Source organism: Chionomys nivalis, chromosome X (genome assembly GCF_950005125.1).
Source record: "Chionomys nivalis chromosome X, mChiNiv1.1, whole genome shotgun sequence".
In the NCBI taxonomy this organism is placed as follows: domain Eukaryota; kingdom Metazoa; phylum Chordata; class Mammalia; order Rodentia; family Cricetidae; genus Chionomys; species Chionomys nivalis.
In genome coordinates this window covers 113,747,202-113,767,900 of record NC_080112.1, presented here as the reverse complement: position 1 = coordinate 113,767,900, position 20,699 = coordinate 113,747,202, and the positions used below count along the sequence as shown (strand labels likewise).

The 20,699-nt window shown below is 39.2% G+C and overlaps 1 pseudogene; it reads left to right on the top strand.

The window, feature by feature from the left end:
• Positions 1-4,177: 4,177 nt before the first annotated feature.
• Positions 4,178-5,668, top strand: LOC130868177 (mRNA cap guanine-N7 methyltransferase-like; annotated as a pseudogene).
• Positions 5,669-20,699: the final 15,031 nt, after the last annotated feature.

Below are 20,699 nucleotides of genomic sequence, written 5' to 3'. Positions count from 1 at the left end.
ATCAGATCACCATGGATTAAAGTTAGAATTCAACAACAATGCTATCCCCAGAAAGCCTATGAACTCATGGAAACTGGACAGTCAACTACTGAACCACACCTGGATCAAGGAAGAAATAAAGAAAGAAATTAAAGTCTTTCCCGAATTCGATAAAAACGAAGACTCAACATACTCAAACATATGGGACACTATGAAAGCAGTGCTAAGAGGAAAGTTCATAGCATTAAGTGCCCACTTAAAGAAAACGGAGAAAGCACACATTGGAGACTTAATAGCCCACCTGAAAGCTTTAGAAAAAAAAGAAGCAGACTCACCTAGGAGAAGTAGAAGACTGGAAATAATCAAATTGAGGGCTGAAATCAACAAAATAGAAACACAAAAAACAATCCAAAGAATCAATGAAACAAAAAGCTGGTTCTTGGAGAAAATCAATAAGATTGATAAACCCCTATCCAAATTAATCAAACGGCAGAGTGAGAATACGCAAATTAACAAAATCAGAAACAAAAAGGAAGACATAACCACAGACACAGAGGAAATTCAGAGACTCATTAGATCTTACTACAAAAACCTGTATGCCACAAAATTGGAAAATGTAAAAGAAATGGACACTTTTTTAGATAAGTACCATATACCAAAGTTAAACCAGGACCAGGTGAACAATCTAAATAGACCTGTTAGTCGCAAAGAATTAGAAGTTGTTATAAAAAACCTCCCCACCAATAAAAGCCCAGGTCCAGATGGCTTCAATGCAGAATTCTACCAGAACTTCCAAGAAGACCTATACTCCTTAATGTATTTCACAATATAGAAACAGAGAAGTCATTGCCAAATTCCTTTTATGAAGCTGCAGTTACTCTGATATCAAAACCACACAAAGACACAACCAAGAAAGAGAACTACAGGCCAATCTCACTCATGAACATCGATGCAAAAATACTCAATAAAATACTGGCAAACTGTATCCAAGAACACATTAGAAAAATTATCCATTATGATCAAGTAGGCTTTATCCCAGAGATGCAGGGCTGGTTCAACATACGCAAATCTATCAATGTAATCCATCATATAAATAAACTGAAAGAAAAAACCATATGATCATTTCATTAGATGCGGAAAAAGCATTTGACAAAATTCAACATCCCTTTATGATAAAGGTCTTAGAGAGATTAGGAATACAAGGGTCGTACCTCAGTATAATAAAAGCTATTTATAGCAAGCCATCAGCTAACATCAAATTAAATGGAGAGAAACTCAAAGCTATTCCACTAAAATCAGGAACACGACAAAGTTGTCCACTCTCTCCATACCTCTTTAATATAGTGCTTGAAATTCTAGCAATAGCAATAAGACAACATAAAGGGATCAAAGGGATTCAAATTGGAAAGGAAGAAGTTAAACTTTCATTATTTGCAGATGATATGATAGTGTACATAAGCGACCCCAAAAACTCCAGCAAAGAACTCCTTCAGCTGATAAACACCTTTAGTAGCGTTGCAGGATACAAGATCAATTCCAAAAAATCAGTTGCCCTCCTATACACAAAGGATAAGGAAGCAGAGATGGAAATCAGAGAAGCATCACCCTTCATGATAGCCACAAATAGCATAAACTATCTTGGGGTAACTCTAACCAAGGAAGTGAAGGATCTATTTGACAAGAACTTTAAGTCTATGAAGAAAGAAATTGAGGAGGATACCAGAAAATGGAAGGATCTCCCTTGCTCTTGGATTGGGAGGATCAACAGAGTAAAAATGGCAATTCTACCAAGGGCAATTTATAGATTCAATGCAATCCGCATTAAAATCCCATCAAAATTCTTCACAGATCTTGAGAGGACAATAATCAACTTTATATGGAGAAACAAAAAACCCAGGATAGCCAAAACAATCTTATATAATAAAGGATCGTCTGGAGACATTACCATCCCTGACCTCAAACTCTATTACAGAGCCTCAGTATTGAAAACAGCTTGGTATTGGCATAAAAACAGAGAAGTCGATCAATGGAACCGAGTAGAAGACCCTGATTTTAACCCACAAACATATGAACACCTAATTTTTGATAAAGGAGCTAAAAGTATTCAATGGAAAAAAGAGAGCATCTTCAACAAATGGTGCTGGCAGAACTGGTTGGCAACCTGTAGAAGAATAAAAATAGATCCATATCTATCACCATGTACAAAACTCAAGTCCAAATGGATTAAAGACCTCAATATTTGTCTGAACACACTGAACCTGATAGAAGAAAAAGTGGGAAGTACTCTACGACATATGGGTACAGGAGATCACTTCCTACGTTTATCCCCAGCCGCACAGACAATAAGGACAACATTGAATAAATGGGACCTCCTGAAACTGAGTAGCTTCTGTAAAGCAAAGGACACTGTCACTAAGACAAAAAGGCAACCCACTGACTGGGAGAAGATCTTCACCAACCCTGCAACAGACAAAGGTCTGATCTCCAAAATATATAAAGAAGTCAAGAAACTAGACTTTAAAATGCTAATTAACCCAATAAAAAAATGGGGCACTGAACTGAACAGAGAATTCTCAACAGAAGAAATTCAAATGGCCAAAAGACACTTAAGGTCATGCTCAACCTCCTTAGCGATAAGGGAAATGCAAATTAAAACAACTTTGAGATACCATCTTACACCTGTCAGAATGGCTAAAATCAAAAACACCAATGATAGCCTTTGCTGGAGAGGTTGTGGAGAAAGGGGCACACTCATTCATTGCTGGTGGGAATGCAAACTTGTGCAACCACTTTGGAAATCAGTGTGGCGATTTCTCAAGAAATTTGGGATCAACCTACCCCAAGATCCAGTAATACCACTATTGGGAATATACCCAAGAGATACCCCATCAAATGACAAAAGTATCTGTTCAACTATGTTCATAGCAGCATTGTTTGTAACAGCCAAAACCTGGAAACAACCTAGATGCCCTTCAATGGAGGAATGGATGAAGAAAGTGTGGAATATATACATATTAGAGTACTACTCAGCGGTAAAAAACAATGACTTCTCGAATTTTGCATGCAAATGGATGGAAATAGAAAACACTATCCTGAGTGAGGTATCCCAGACCCAAAAAGAGGAACATGGGATGTACTCACTCATAATCGGTTTCTAGCCATAAATAAAGGACATTGAGCATATAATTTGTGATCCTAGAGAAGCTAAATAAGAAAGTGAACCCAAAGAAAATCGTATAGTCATCCGCCTGGAGAGGGGAAGTAGACAAGATTGCAGGGCAAAAACTGGGAACTTGCGGGTGAGGTGGCATGGGGCAAAGGGGAAATGGGATGAGAAACATGAGAAGGGGAGGATGGGAGGAGCTCGGGGGATTGGGATGGTTGGGATATAGGAAGGGTGGATACGGGAGTAGCGAAGTATATATCCTAAGGGAGCCATCTTAGGGTTGGCAAGAGACTTGACTCTAGAGGGGTTCGCAGGTGTCCAGGGAGATGTCCCCAGCTGGTACCTTGGGCAACTAAGGAGAGGGAACCTGAAATGACCCTATCCTATACTGATGAATATCTTACATATCACCTTAGAACCTTCATCTGGCGATGGATCGAGGTAGAGACAGAGACTCAATTTGGAGCAACGGTCTGAGCTCTTAAGGTCCAAATGAGGAGCAGAAGGAGGGAGAACATGAGCAACAAAATCAGGACCACGAGGGATGCACCCACCCACTGTGACAGTGGATCTGATTTATTGGGAGCCCACCAAGGCCAGCTGGTCTGGGACTGAATAAGCATGGATTGAAACTGGACTCTCTGAGCATGGCGGACAATGAAGGCTGATGAGAACCCAAGGACAATGGCACTAGGTTTCGATCCTAATACATGAACTGGCTTTGTGGGAGCTTAGCCTGTTTAGATGCTCACCTTCCTGGACGTAGATAGAAGACCTTCGTCTTCCCACAGGGCAGAGAATTTGGACTGCTCTTCAGTATCGAGAGGGAGGGGGAATGGTGTGGGGGGTGGAGAAGAGGAGTGGGGATAGGGGGAGGGGAGTGGGGGGAGGGGGCAATATTTGGGAGGAGGGGAGGGAAATGGGAAACAGGGAGCAGGTGGAAATATTAATTAAAAAAGAATTAAAAAAAAGATAAACATCCTAGAATTGTGGATGTCTGTGTGGTTTTGCTGTCAGTTCAAGTAACCTGAAATGGAAAGCTCTGCAAAAACAGAAAATTATGTAAAGATGTCTTTTGACAAGGCAAAAGTGTCCATAGATTCTGAAACAGAATCTCCTCCAAGTGCTAATGAATCCATTGTTGCATTTGGGCCAAGGCTTTCTGAGAAGACTCCTACGTGCCAGCAAGGAGATAAGCCAAAAGTCAGGAAAGAGTTTGAAGGTGATCTCATGGAGGAAAATTCAAGTTGTGTGGAGGACTTCCCATCCAAGAAAAGAAAATTCGATGTTGAAAATGAGGAAAAATGCTCTGGTGATGATGGAGGTGTTTCAAAGGAAAGGAAATTGGAAGAAGTGATGTTTCCAAAGACAAGCCTTCCTCTGGAGGGACCACCCAAGGAAAGAGAAAACTACAGTCCGAGAATGTTTCAGAAAAGCCGATAAAGCTGGAGGAAGGACACAGCTCTGCTGTTGCTGCCCACTATAACGAGCTTCAGGAAGTGGGTTTGGAGAAGCGCTGTCAGAGTCGCATTTTTTATCTAAGAAACTTTAATAATTGGATTAAAAGTATCCTTACTGGGGAATTTTTAGAAAAGGTATGGCAAAGGAAAAATCGTGACATTACTGTTTTGGACCTAGGATGTGGAAAAGGTGAAGATTTGATCAAGTGGAGGAAGGGGAGAATTAGCAGGCTGGTGCACGTTGATATTGCTGATGTTTCTATGAAACAGTGTCAATAGTATTATGAAGACATGAAAGGTCATCGTGATAATGAATAAAATTTTAAGGCAGAAATTATAACTGCTGACTGCTCAAAGGAACATTTGGTTGAAAAATTCTATGATCCAGAAATGCGCTTTGGCATCTGCAGTTGCCAGTTTGTATGCCATTACTCCTTTGAGTCCTTGGAGCAAGCTGATATGATGCTTAGAAATGCTTGTGGAAGGCTTAACCCTGGGGGCTATTTTATTGGTACCACCCCCAATAGCTTCGAACTATTAAGACACCTTGAAGCTTCAGAAACAGAATCATTTGGAAATGAAATATACACTGTGAAATTCCAGAAGAAAGGAAGCTATCCTTTATTTGGCTGCAAATATGACTTCAACTTGGAAGGTGTTGTGGATGCCCATGAATCCTTGGTCTATTTTCCATTGCTAACTGAAATGGCAAAGAAGTACAATATGAAGCTAATATATAAAAAAAAAATTCAGGAGTTCTATGAAGAAAAGATTAAGATCAATGAAAACAAACTGCTCTTAAAACGAATGCCGGCCCTGGAGCAATACCCTGCAAAAGATAACTCTAAACTGGCCTCTGAAAAGGTCGGAGATTATGCACATGCTGCCAAGTATATGAAGAACAGTCCCATAAGGTTACCTCTGGGAACCTTAAGTAAGTCAGAATGGGAAGCTACAAGTATCTACTTGGTCTTTGCCTTTGAGAAGTAGCAGTGAGCAGTTACTTGCCTCCGAGCAGCACCCCATCCTTACAGATGGAACAGACCGTCTCAGATACATTTGACAGCTGTTTGTTTATTTTACTAGTAAGTTCTCAATGTGTTTATGATACTGCCAACAAGTCCAGTGTATAGATTTGACACTGTCTGTGACAGGTCAGCATTGTGTGTGTGTTTGTGTGTGGTGTGTGTACATAAGAATGCTTTGTCTTTAAGATCTATTTTTATGTAATAGTCTAAGAATTGGTTCCCTCTGCTATCAAAAACTATAACAAAACATGTCAGAGCACCAGACCTCTCCCCAGTGCTGTGATTTGCTGAGTGTGTTTACAGAGCTGAATTTACAACAACTGTAGAATTGGCAAAGGGAGTGCTAGCTTGCTGCCATGCACTCCAAGTTTTGTTACAGTGTTTTTCAGTATGAAATGAATTGTGTTCTATACATTTGAATGTAAGTGTTTAGTTATATATTGCTAAAATTATAAGATTAAAACTTGATTTTAGATTGTTATTAAGAGCTACCTGGCTAGATTTTGACTGTGTTTCAATAAAATAACTGTTTGCTAATACTAATAAAAAAGAAATTAAACACTTCCTAGAATTCAATGAAAATGAAGGCACAATGTGAGAAAGCAATGCTAAGAGGAAAGTTCATAGCACTAAGTGTCCACATAAAGAAAGTGGGAAAAGCTCACATCAGTGACTTAACAGCACACCTGAAAGTTCTAGAACAAAAAGAAGCAGACTCACCCAGGAGGAGTAAAAGACAGAAAATAATCAAATTGAGGGCTGAAATCAACAAAATAGAAGCAAAGAAAATAATACAAAGAATTTGTGAGACAAATAACTGGTTCATTGAGAAAATCAATAAGATAGACAAACCCTTATCCAAACTAATCAAAAGTCAGAGAGAGAACATCCAAATTAACAAAAGCAGAAATGAAAAGGGGGACATAACAATAGACACTGAGGAAATTCAGAGAATCATTAGGTCATACTACAAAAACCTGTACTCCACTAACTTTGAAAATGTAAAAGAAATGGACAATTTTCTAGATACCATATACCAAAATTAAATCAAGACCAAGTTTAAAAAAATAAAAAAAGACCAAGTGTACAATTTAAGTAGACCTATAAACTGCAAGGAAATAAAAGCTGCCATCAAAAACTTCCCAACTAAAATAAGCCTAGGGCCGGACGGTTTTAGTCCGGAATTCTACCAGAACTTCCAAAAAGAGCTAATACCTATACTCCTCAAAGTGTTCCACATAATGAAAACAGAAGGAACATTGCCAAACACTTTTTATGAAGCTGCAATTACCCTAATAGCAAAACCACACAAAGACTCAACCAAGAAAGAGAATTACAGACCAATATCACTCAAGAACACTGATGCAAAAATACTCAATAAAATACTGGCAAACTGAATCCAAAAACACATCAAAAAAATCATCTACCATGAGCAAGTTGGCTTCATCCCAGAGACTCAGGGATGGTTCAATATATGAAAATCTATTAATGTAATCCACCATATAAATAAACTGAAAGAAAAAAACCATTTGATCATTTATTAGATGCTAAAACAAAGTATTAGACAAAATCCAACATTCCTTCATAATTAAGGTCTTGGAGAGACCAGGGATATAAGGAACACATCTATAAGGAACAAAATCAATATACAGCAAGCCAACAGTCAACACCAAATTAAATGGAGGGAAACTCAAAGTGATTCCACTAAAAGCAGGAACAAGACAAAGCTGTCAACTCTCTCCATATCTCTTCAACATAGTTCTTGAAGTTCTGGCTATAGCAATAAGACAACAAAAGGAGATCAAGGGGTTTCAAATTGGAAAGGAAGAAGTCAAACTTTTGTTAATTGCAGATGATATGATAGTATATATAAGTGATCCCAAAAAACTCTACTAGGGAACTCCTACAGCTGATAAATACCTCCAGTAATGTGGCAGGATACAAGATCGACTCAAAAAATCAGTAGCTCTCCTATAGACAAATGATAAAGTAGCTGAGAGGGAAATCAGAGAAATATCACCTTTCACAATAGCCACAAATAACATAAAATATCTTGGGGTAACACTAACAAAAAAAGTGAAAGACCTATTCAACAAGAACTTTAAGTCATTGAAGAAAGAAATTAAAGAAGATACCAGAAAATAAAAATATCTTCCATGCTCTTGGATAGGTAGGATCTACATAATAAAAATGGCAATCCTGCCAAAGGCAATCTATAGATTCAATACAATCCCCATCAAAACCCCAACACAGTTCTTCACAGACCTTGAGAGAACAATAATCAACTTCATATGGGAAAAAAAAACCCAGGATAGCCTAAACAATCCTGTCCAATAAAGGAGCTTCTGGAGGCATTACCATTCCTGACATCAAACTCTATTACAGAGATACAGTAATGATAAACAGCTTGGTCCTGGCATAAAAACAGAGAGGTTAACGAATGGAATTGAACCAAAGACCCAGATATTAATCCACACACCTATGAACACCTGATTTTTTTTTTTTTTTTTTTTTTGGTTTTTCAAGACAGGGTTTCTCTGTGGTTTTGGAGCCTGTCCTGGAACTAGCTCTTGTAGACCAGGCTGGTCTCAAACTCACAAAGATCCCCCTGCCTCTGCCTCTCAAGTGCTGGGATTAAAGGCGTGCACCACCACCGCCCAGTTGAACACCTGATATTTTACAAAGAAACTAAAATTACACAATAAAAAAAAGAAAGCATATTCAACAAATGGTGCTGTCATAACTGGATGTCAACATGCAGAAGAATGAAAATAGATTCGTATCTATCCCCATGCACAAAGTTCAAGTCCAAATGTATTAAAGACCTCAATATAAATCTGACCACACTGAACATGATAGAAGAGAAAGTGAAAAGTAGCCTTTAATGCATGGGCACAGGAAAATACTTCCTAAATATAACCCCAGTAGCACAGACACTGATGAATATCTTAAATATCACCATAGAACCTTCATCCAGTCATTGATGGAAACAGAGGCAGAGACCCACATCGGAGTACTGGACTAAGCTCCCAAAGTCCAATTGAAGAGTTGGAGGAATGAGAATATGAGTCAAGACCATGAAGGGCACACCCACTGAAACACTCTAGCTAATGGGAGCTCACCAACACCAGCCAGACTGGGAAGGAACAAGCATAGGACAAAACTAGTTCCTCTGAATGTGGTTGACAGTTGCATGGCTGGGGCAGACTGAGGGGCCACTGGCAGTGGCAGCAGCATTTATTCGTACTGCTTGTCCTGGCTTTTGGGGAACCTATTCTCTTTGGACAGATACTTTGCTCAGCCTAGATATAGTAGGAAGTGTTGACTGAGTTTTCTGTCCTGCACAGTTCCTGCAATCATTAAGTCCCAAAGAAATCACACAGAGAGTCTACATTAACTATAAACTGATTGATCCATTAGCTCAGGCTTCTTATTAACTCTTATTTATATTAGCCCATTATTCTATATATGGTAGCCACATGGCTCAGTACCTTTTTCAGCAGGGTTGTCACATCTTGCTTCTCCGGCTGGGTCAAACTGTAGAGGGGGCTTCCCTCTTCCCAGAATTTTCCTGCTCTCATTGACCCACTTCTACTCCCTGTCTGGTTGTCTCGCCTATACTTCCTGCCTGGCTACTGGCCAACCAGCATTTATTTAAAACATAATTGACAGAATATAGACATTTTTTCCTGCACCAAGGGAGAGCCTTGGACCTTCCCCAAAGCAATGTACCTTACGCTCTCTGAGGAGTGAATGAGGGATGTGATCGGGAGATAGGTGGAGGGAATGGGAGGAGGAGAGGGAGTGGGAGCTTGGATTGGTATGTATAATGAAAAAAGATAGTTTATTTTCTTTTTAAAAAATAATATATATATATACATAATTTTAATAAAAAAGTAAATATATGCAGGCAAAAAGTACCCATACAGGTAAAATTAAATAAATTAAAATGTAAGTGAATGATATATATTCTAGGTAACATGACAATTACTTTGACCTGGTAAGGAAAACAGCACTTCTCCATTCTCATTTAGTAATCTGACTTCAGTTCATTGATCCCTTCAGCCTATAAATGTCATCTGCTTGGTCACAGGTTATCACAGGTTATAATGTAAAAAGACATAATTACACATCCAAGGTCTGGAAATGTGGCATGTAATTTTCATTTACATTCAGCTGGACAGAACATAGTCCAGTGGTCAAATCAATCTCTAAATGAGTGACTAGAAGATAGCTATGCACTGTGTTATTGGAAAAAGAAGCTTTCTTTTGTCAGTCAACCAGTGGTCTTCATTACAAATGAAAAGTAAGAATCATCCTTATTTGCTATGTCCATACTAAAGCTTTTTTCTAGCAAGAGGACCTGACCTAGTGTAAGTTCTGAGATAGCCTATACCTTTTCACATCTACATCTACCACCCAAACAAAATCAAAATCTACAAATAAATATATCAATCTAGACAAAAATAATAGACATGAGAAAAATAGAAATGAACTACTGTACCACATATCCCTAATATATTAATTCCATGATCATATGCATATGCAAATTGTACACATTATGCTTCAAAAGTTCTGAACTTCCATCATTAGCAATAGTCTTCTTCTCTTTCCCAAATCTACCTCCAGAAAAACCTCTAAAATTTAATGGAAGTGTGACTAATCTCGGTAAGAGAAGGTAAAATACTTTGCATGTTTTCTGGGTTGAGTGAGGAAGATTTCTTGCCATGTTAGTTACGGTCTTGCTTACAACTCTTGCATTTCCACTCTAACCCTTCTTTGTACCCTTTTTACATTTGTTTCATTGAGTACAGTGAGGCTAAGAACACATGTCCAAGGCATCTTAATTTTGTGTTTATACTTTCATCTCTGCTGACTCCTACAAATATCAGATCATGTTCTGACTTGCTTTCTGTTGCTGCAATAAAACACTCTGACCAGGATCAATGTGGGGAGAAAAGGATTTACTTGGATTAGACTTCCACATAGCTGTTCATCACTGAGGGAAGTCAGGACAAGAACTCAAGTAAGAACTGAAACAGCAAGAAAGAGGAGTGTCATTTACTGCCCTGCTGTCTCCAATGTGTGCTGAGCCAGCTTTTGTAAACAGCCCAGAGCCACCAGGTTAGTGATCTACAGACCACAAGTGCACCCAGTAATCAAAATGCAAAATTAACAACTCACTCTATTCTAGTACTCTCCTCCAGTTTCACAGTTAGGCTACTTTAAGGATATTCTTTCTTGTTTACATAGTATCTATAAAACTGTATAATAATAATGCATGTTAAAAATGCTTGAGCATGAACTGAACTGCTATAAATATTACTGATAACTCAACCAACTTCCTATATAAATATAGTGGAACCACAAACAGAGAGGCTTTGACACACAATTAATATACATTGACATGGATCATTCATTGTAGGCCACTGGGCTTCAGAGATCAGGTTCTTATATATTTGTTGATTCATTCATTCAATAGAAATGGAACGAGTACTCATTATAACCCAGAGAAAGTTCTAGGTGCAGTGACCATAATAAAAATAAAATATAGTTCCTGTACTGCATTGTTTACATTTTAAAAGAAGTATGCAAGTATCGTGCAAATAAATGCTATAAAGATAATTAAGATAGGAAAAAGCATAAAGCATGACAAGGTTCATTAGACTCCCCTTGTGAAACACTTCAGAATTCCCTTAGATTTTTTCTTTATTTCAGTCATAGCAGTGGTAAGTAGTTTCACAGAGGATTCAAACAGCTTCAAGTGGAGTCAATGAGACTCTATCTTATAATAGCTGTACACCGAGGGTCCTGCCTCATGCTTCAGGTTTCTCTGACTACTGCCACTTCTGTCTTGAGCCTCCTAATAACTTTTGACAAGGTGTCCTATGCTATTCCGCATTGAGTCCCACTGTTTACATAGCCATTTCTACGTAGGGGATAAGCAGTTAGTGAGAAAGTCTGTCTTTTTGTAATCCCCAGAACATGGTGCTGATGCACATATCCTAAACCACTTAGGACACCCAGCAGGATTGGAAAAGCAATTGCCCATCACTGTGGTCAACTCTCTAGGTGGTCATCACATAAACTCACCCCCTCCTTCGTGTGCTTCTTTTCCTCTTCACTCCTGCTTCCAGAGATCACATTCCTAAAGAAACAATTTGCATAAAAATAAGTGTGGTCAACATTTAAGGAAAGGCCTTTAAATAGTACATGATCTCTGCTAATATTTAGGTAAAGATCACTGAGGGATTTAGAATATCAAATGCAAAAACATGGAGGTATAAGAACACTTGATGTGTTTAGGAACAGCAATAAACTTACTAAGGCTGTAGTGCAGCAAGCAAGAAGAGGTGAGAGTAATAGGTGATAAGTCAGTGATTGATGCCATGGAGACACTTACAGGTCACCAGGATGAGGGGGATTTGCTCTGAGATAAAGGAAGATCTATTCGAGCTTTCCACAAGAGAATGATATAATTTAACTTGAGTTTTGAGAGGGCCATCTAGCCTTTATGTTGAGAAATATACTGTAGAAGACAAAGGACATTTAGAAGATAATTGAGTCTAGATGGAAGAGAAAATAATGTTTACATCAGAGTAGTAGCTGTCAAGTTGTTACAAACAAATCCACTTTTAGATGTATTTTGATGCATAACTACAGAAATTGCCAAAGGACTTGGTGAGGCCTGTAAGAGAAAGAGAACAGGCACACTGTCTCAGTGGGTGGACCAATCCCTCACGGTCCAGACTTCCTTGCTCATCTTCTCCCTCCTTCTGCTCTTCAACTGGACCTTGGGGGCCCAGTCCGTTGCTCTGATGAGGGTCTCTGTCTCTATCTCCATCCGTCTCCGGTCGAAGATTCTATGGTGATATTCGAGATAATCATCAGTGTGATAGTGGGATAAGGCCAGTTCAAGCACCCTCTACTCTGCTGCCCAAGGACCTAGCTGGGGACATCCCCCACTGAGACAGTGTGCCTGTTCTAATGGGAGCTCACTAAATACAGCTGGACCAGGACTGAATGAGCATGCAATCAAACCGGACTCCCTGAATGTGGCTGACAATGGGGGCTGACTAAGAAGCCATTGATAAAGACACTGGGACTTGTTTCTACTGCCTGTACTGGCTTTTTGGGACCCTAATCTATTTGGATGCAAAGCTTCCTAGGCCTGGATGTATGGGGGAGGGCCTTGGACTTTCCACAGGGCAGGGTTTCCTGCCTTCTCTTAAGGAGGGAGGGGGAGGGAGGAGGGGGAGTGGGGGAGCAGGAAGGGAATGAGAGGAGGGGAGGAAGTGTAAATTTTTGAATGAAAAAATAAATTTTAAAAAAAGACAAATAAATAAAAATTAAAAAAATTAAAAAAAAAGAAAGAGAAGGATCAAGGACATCTACTAACTCCTAGGATTAAAATGATTAAACAGTTCATTAACTGAAATACAGAAGGCTGGAATAGAATCATATCTGTAGAAAAATCTCAGATGTGGAGTTTGGACAATTTTTAGATTCCTAATTTAACATTCTAATGGAGACATTAAAGATGATCTTGGCTCTGTGAAGGAACGGGAAACAGAAATGGGTAGAGCTAATTCAGGGAAGAAATGAATGATGTGGAAGGCAGATAAGGAGAGTCCAGGGAAGAAGGACATTGCATTAACTTCTTCAAGAGACAAGAACAAATGTCTATTTACCCCAAAAGGGGCACCAGCAATAAAACAAGAAATGAGTCTATTTAACTATAGCTTAAGTGAATCAATGAGTTTATTGAACTTTCTTACAAGCATATGGGTAGAGGATTACCTGCAGGAGTGTGGATGACCTCCAAATATCGGTGTCACTGGAGAGTTCCTCCCCAGCATAGATGACAACTTCCCCATATCTGCACAATGGAGTCCCTTCCTTAAGTTATCTCTCCTCCTCCTACATATTCTAGCATCTCCCAAGATCACATGTACCTGGGGCAGAATTACATGCAGCTGGGAGGGGCCATAGAAGTTAGAGACTAGGTGGAATCTCTCTTGAGTGTTTAATAGATTTTTCCCTCCCCCCGCCTCCTTCTATGATGAACTACCAATAGAACTGATCTTCCTGGCAGTCTCTTGGGAGTAATCTCTGCTTCTTGGATTAAAAAGATAGTGGTTGAAGATGCTTTCTTTCTTCCATTGTATACTTTTAGCTCCTTTGTCAAAAATCAGGTGTTCATAGGTTTGTGGGTTAATATCCGGGTCTTCTATTCGATTCCATTGGTCGATTTCTCTGTTTTTATGCCAGTACCAAGCTATTTTCATTACTGTAGCTCTGTAATAGAGTTTGAAGTCAGGAATGGTAATGCCTCCAGAAGTTCCTTTATTGTATAAGATTTTTTTGGCTATCCTGGGTTTTTTGTTTTTCCAAATAAAGTTGATTATTGTTCTCTCAAGGTCTGTGAAGAATTTTGTAGGGATTTTAATGGGGATTGCATTGAATTTATAGATTGCCTTTGGTAGAATTGCCATTTTTACTATGTTGATCCTACCCATCCAAGAGCATGGGAGGTCTTTCCATTTTCTGGTGTCCTCTTCAATTTCTTTCTTCAAAGCCTTAAAGTTCTTGTCAAATAGATCTTTCACTTCCTTGGTTAGTGTAACCGCAAGATAGTTTATGCTATTTGTGGCTATAGTAAAAGGTGAAGTTTCTCTGAATTCCCTCTCTGCTCTCTATCCTGTGTGTATAGGAGGGCTACTGATTTTTTTGAGTTGATCTTGTAGCCTGCCACTTCACTGAAGTTATTTATCAGCTGTAGGAGTTCTTTGGTAGAGGTTTGGGGGTCACTAATGTACACTATCATATCATCTGCAAATAACAAAAGTTTGACTACTTCCTTTCCGATTCGAATCCCCTTGATCTCCTGATGTTGTCCTTCCAATTTGAATCCACTTGATCTCCTTATGCTGTCTTATTGCTATTGCTAGAACTTCAAGAACTATGTCAAAGAGATATGGTGAGAGTGGACAGCCTTGTCTTGTTCCTGAGTTTAGTAGAATGGCTTTGAGTTTATCTCCATTTAATTTGATATTAGCTGTTGGCTTGCTATATATTGCTTTTATTATATTTCTGTATGATCCTTGTATCCCTAACCTCTCCAAGACCTTTATCATAAAGGGATGTTGAATTTTGTCAAATGCTTTTTCCGCATCTAATGAAATGATCATATGTTTTTTTTTCTTTCAGTTTATTTATATGATGGATTACATTGATAGATTTTCATATGTTGAACCAGCCTTGCATCTCTGGGATGAAGCCTACTTGATTGTAATGGATAATATTTTTAATGTGTTCTTGGATACTGTTTGCCAGAATTTTATTGAGAATTTTTTCATCAATGTTCATGAGTGAGATTGGTCTATAATTCTCTTTCTTGGTTGGGTCTTTGTGTGGTTTTGGAATCAGGGTGACTGTAGCTTCATAAAAAGAGTTTGCCAATGACTCTTCTGTTTCTATTATGTGGAACACATTAAGGAACATAGGTATCATCTCTTCTTGGAAGTTCTGATAAAATTCTGCATTAAAATCATCAGGTCCTGGGCTTTTCTTGGTTGGGAGGTTTTTTTATGACAGCTTCTATTTCCTCACGACTTATAGGTCTATTTAAATTGTTCACCTGGTCTTGATTTAATTTTGGGAAATAAATGGTGCTAGCAGAACTGGATGTCAACCTGTAGAAGAATGAAAATAGATCCATATCTATCACCATGCACGAAACTCAAATCCAAAAGGATTAAAGATCTCAATATCAATCTGAACACACTGAACCTGATAGAAGAGAAAGTGGGAAATAGTCTACAACATATGGGCACAGGAGACCACTTCCTACGTATAACCCCAGTAGCACAGACAATATGGGCAACATTGAATAAATGGGACCTCCTAAAACTGAGTAGCTTCTGTAAAGCAAAGGACACTGTCATTAAGACAAAAAGGCAACCTACTGACTGGGAGATCTTCACCAACTCTGCAACAAACAAAGGTCTGATCTCCAAAATATATAAAGAACTCAAGAAACTAGACTTCAAAATGCTAATTAACCTAATTAAAAAATGGGGTACTGATCTGAACAGAGAATTCTCAACTGAAGAGTTCAAATGGCCAAAAAACACTTAAGGTCCTGCTCAACCTCCTTAGCGATCAGGAAAATGCAAATCAAAACAACTTTGAGATAACATCTTATACCTGTCAGAATGTCTAAAATCAAAAACACCAATGATAGCCTTTGCTGGAGAGGATGTGGAGTAAGGGGAACATTCATCCATTGCTGGTGGCAATGTAGACTTGTACAACCACTCTGGAAATCAGTGTGGCAGTTTCTCAGGAAATTCGGGATCAACCTACCCCAAGATCCAGCAATACCACTCTTGGGAATATGTCCAAGAGATGCCCTATCATACTACAAAAGCATTTGTTCAACTATGTTCATAGCAGCATTATTTGTAATAGCCAGAACCTGGAAACAACCTAGATGCCCCTCAATGGAAGAATGAATAAAGAAAGTGTGGAATATATATGCATTAGAGTACTACTCAGAGGAAAAAAAAAACCAATGACATCTTTAATTTTGCATGCAAATGGATGGAAATAGAGAACACTATCCTGAGCGAGGTAACCCAGACCCAAAGGGATGAATATGTTATGTACTCACTCATTAGTGGATTCTAGCCATAAACAAAGGAAATTGAGCCTATAGTTGGTGATCGCAGAGAAGCTAATTAAGAAAGTGAACCCAAAGGGGAAAAATATGTAGTTATCCTCCTGGATATTGGAAGTATACAAGATTTCCAGGCAAAAATTGAGAGCTTGGGGGTAGGGGTGGGACGGGGGTAAGGGGAAATGGGGAGAGAGAAGTGAGAAGGGGAGGATGGGGAGAGCTTGGGGGAATGGGATGGTTGGGATGTAGGAGGAGTGGATATGGGAGCAGAGAAGTATATATCTTAATTAAGGGAGCCATTTGAGGATCGGCAAGAGACTGAACTCTAGAGGGGTTCCCAGGTGTCCAAGGAGATGTCCCCAGCTTGTTCCTTGAGCAGCTGAGGAGAGGGAGCCTGAACTGGCCCTATACTAAAGCCACTCTGATGAATATCTTGCATATCACCATAGAACCTTCATCTGGCAATGGATGGAGACAGAGACAAGAGACCCCCATTGGAGCACTGGACTGAACTCCCAAGGTCCAAATGAGGAGCAGAAGGACAGAGAACATGAGCAAGGAAGTCAGGATCACGAGGGGTGTGCCCACCCACTGAGATGGTGGGGCTGATCTAATGGGAACTCACCAAGCCAGCTGGACTGGAACTGATGGAGCATGTGATCAAACCGGACTCTCTGAATGTGGCTGATAATGAGGGCTGACTGAGAATCCAAGGACAATGGCACTGGGTTTTGATTCTATTCCATGTACTGGCTTTGTGGGAACCTAGTCTGTTTGGATCCTCACCTTCCTAGACCTGGATGGAGAGGGGAGGTCCTTGGACTTACCACAGGGCAGGGAATACTGACTGCTCTTTGGACTAGAGAGGGACAGGGAGTGGGGGGATGGGGAGGGAAATGGGAGGAGGGGAGGAGGTGAAAATTCGTAATAATAATAATAAAATAAAATAAAAACAACAAACAAAGGAAATGAAAATCACTTTGCAGGATGCCATGGGGGCTAAATGACAAATGACAGGCTACTACTGGTACTGGGAGCATGAACATGTATTCTGTAGCTATACATTTAGAATGAAATCATCACACTGAAATTGTATATGCTTTATATTACTGGTAGGAACTGGAAAAATTAGTGGTTAGCCAGGTAAAATGGTGCATGCCTTTAGTCCCAGAACTTAGGAGGCAGAGTAGGTAAATCTCTGTGAGTTTGAGGACAGCCTAGACTATGTCTTTAAAAAAAATAAGACAAGCTCCCAGTGGAGCGTCTTTGGTGCTCAACGTTCTCTCAGGAGTAGAGCGGTGTTACCAGGAGTGAGTGTGTCTCGTTGTCACGGAATTCTAGGTTAGATTAAAGGCCATTTTCTACAGCTCTTCGAAGAGGTTTACGATTATACTATATATACTAAATATAATCTCTATGTATCTACAAAACCTGATTATCCTAAATATAAATATGACAAACATATATGACTATTGATTTATAATTCTCGATACCTATCTAACTTGAGGACTAAGAGAATAAACAACTGTGCAAATTATGAGGACAATGATCTCCAAATGTAAACAGTGTCATTACATAAATAATATCAGAGGTAGAAATGTACATTGCAATATGCTAAATATATCAACACAACATATATATATATATATATATATATATATATTAAACAGTGGTATAAACATACTCTCATACAATAAATAGAGGTAGAAGCATACTCACATACAATATTCAATATATCAATATACAAGAATCAGCATCAATACAATTTTCTAAAAACAATAATTCACAAATACCAATTATCCCATCAAACCAGTTAATCCCCCGTTTTTTCCAGTAAACACCCCTAATCCCATAAAATATCTCCCCCATCCCCTCAACCCTATACCAACCACTAAATGATGTCCCTAAACCTGAGGGCAAACTCTGTTGGGAGAGAGGACGTCGTCCTCTAAGATTGCTTCCAGCTGACATGGGGGCAACGTTCTTCTTAGGGGGTCCTGTGAAAGCAAATGATGGTAAAATGTAAATATTAGCCTAAGGGGATCACGCCCTACAAACAAAGTGATTGGCTGGGCTTCCCCTTGAAAATAATGTTTCCTAGCTCCATCCATTTTCCTGCAAAATTCAAGATGTCATTATTTTTTCTGCTGTGTAGTACTCCATTGTGTAAATGTACCATATTTTCCTTATTTATTCTTCAGTCGAGGGACATTTAGGTTGTTTCCAGGTTCTGGCTATGACAAACAAAGCTGCTATGAACATAGCTGAGCCCATGTCCCTGTGCCACTGTTTAGCATCCTTTGGATATATACCCAGAAGTGGTATTGCTGGGTCTTGAGGAAGGTTGTTTCCTAATTTTCTGAGAAATCGCCATACTGACATCCAAAGGGGTTGTACCAGCTTGCATTCCCACCAGCAATGCAGAAGGGTTCCCTTTTCCCCAAAACCTCTCCAGCATAAGTTGTCATCAGTATTTTTGATTTTTGCCATTCTTACAGGTGTAAGGTGGAATCTCAGAGTTGTTTTGATTTGCATTTCTCTGATGACTAAGGATGTTGAACATTTATTTCCTTAAGTGTCTTTTAGCCATTTTAGATTCCTCTGTTGAGAATTCTCTGTTCAGGTCTGTACTCCATTTTTTAAACTGGATTATATGTTCTTTTGGTGACCAATTTCTTGAGTTTGTTGTATATTTTGGAGATCAGACCTCTGTCTGATGTGGGATTAGTGAAGATCTTTTCCCATTCTGTAGGCTGTTGTTTTGTCTTGTTGACTGTGTCCTTTGCTTTACAGAAGCTTTTCAGTTTCAGGAGGTCCCATTTATTAATTGTTTCTCTCAGTGTCTGTGCTGCTGGGGTTATATTTAGGAACTGGTCTCCTGTGCCAATGTGTTCGAGTGTATTTCCTCCCACTTTCTCTTCTATAAGGTTCAGTGTGGCTGGCTTTATGTTGAGGTTTTTGATCCATTTGGACTTGAGTTTTGTGCATGGTGAAAGATACGGGTCTATTTTCATTCTTCTACATGTTGATATCCAGTTAAGCCAGCACCACTTATTAAATATGCTTTCTTTTTTCCATTTGATTTTTTTTTTGCTTCTTTGTCAAAAATCATGTGTTCAAAGATGTGTGGATTGATATCCGTGTCTTCTACTAGGTTCCATTGGTCCTCCTGTCTGTTCCTATGCCAATGCCAGGCTATTTTCAGTACTGTAGCTCTGTAGTAGAGTTTGAAGTCAGGGATTGTGATGCCTCCAGAAGTTCTTTTATTGTACAGGATTGTTTTGCTATCCTGGGTTTTTTGCTTTTCCATATGAAGTTGAGTACCGTTTTTTTTTTTTTTTTTTTGAGAGGTCTTTGAAGAATTTGGCTGGGATTTTGATGGGTATTGCATTGAATCTGTAGATTGCTTTGTTAAGATTGCCCTAACCTTAAATCACATTTAAAGCTTTGTTTTAGCTATGATGCATACCAAAACCTGTAAACACATCTCTCAGCGTTAAGATTAAAAGAACCTGAGCTATCTGGGCTTCTGAGACTCAACTATTTCTCTTAATCATTAACCTAAGTCACAGTCTATACAGCTCCTCAAAAGAAACGAGCTGTGGGACATTTTCTTATCCTTATTTTTCTATCCTCTGCAGCCCCAGTTTTTTCACAGGCAGGGGTAACATCATATCTTACTTTTAGTTGTATTAGTTTTCACACTAAGCTAACCTCTATCATAATCCCTTACTTTATTTATTAAAAACCCTCAATCACTAAAATTCTATTTAAACTAACACTTACTGTATAAAATCATTGCTTCAGTTAAACAGTACATTTTAGGAGGAAATCGTTTTCATTATAATCCACAGGTAAAAATGCCCAGTAGAATGGGGTGTTTCCATGAGATAATCAAACCACATGAGGAGCAGTGGTGATATCCCCACACCCGTTCACACCATGCCAGATACTAGAGAAAAAAATGATAACAACAAACACAGCAGTAGCAAGACACATTCTGGGGCTGAGGTTCTAGGGGCCTTTCCTATCCAAGATGCAGCCATCTGAGTTTTGCATCCTGGTGGGCTGGCTTTCCCGAACTTTAACAGCCACATGCTGCTCCTCTGACATGGCCACCAGCAGCAACTCCTTCCTGCCTCTCTGTAGTAGGTAACTCCCTGTAGTAGGTAACTCCTTCCTAGCTCTCTGTGTCTGCCCTCTAGTAGGTAACTTCTTTCTGCCTCTCTGTGTCTGCCCTCTAATAGGTAACTCCTTCCTTCCTGCCTCTCTGTGTCTGCCCTCTAGTAGGTAACTCCTTCCTTCCTGCCTCTCTGTGTCTGACCTCTAGTAGGTAACTCCTTCCTGCCTGCCTCTCTGTGTCTGACCTCTAGTAAGTAACTCCT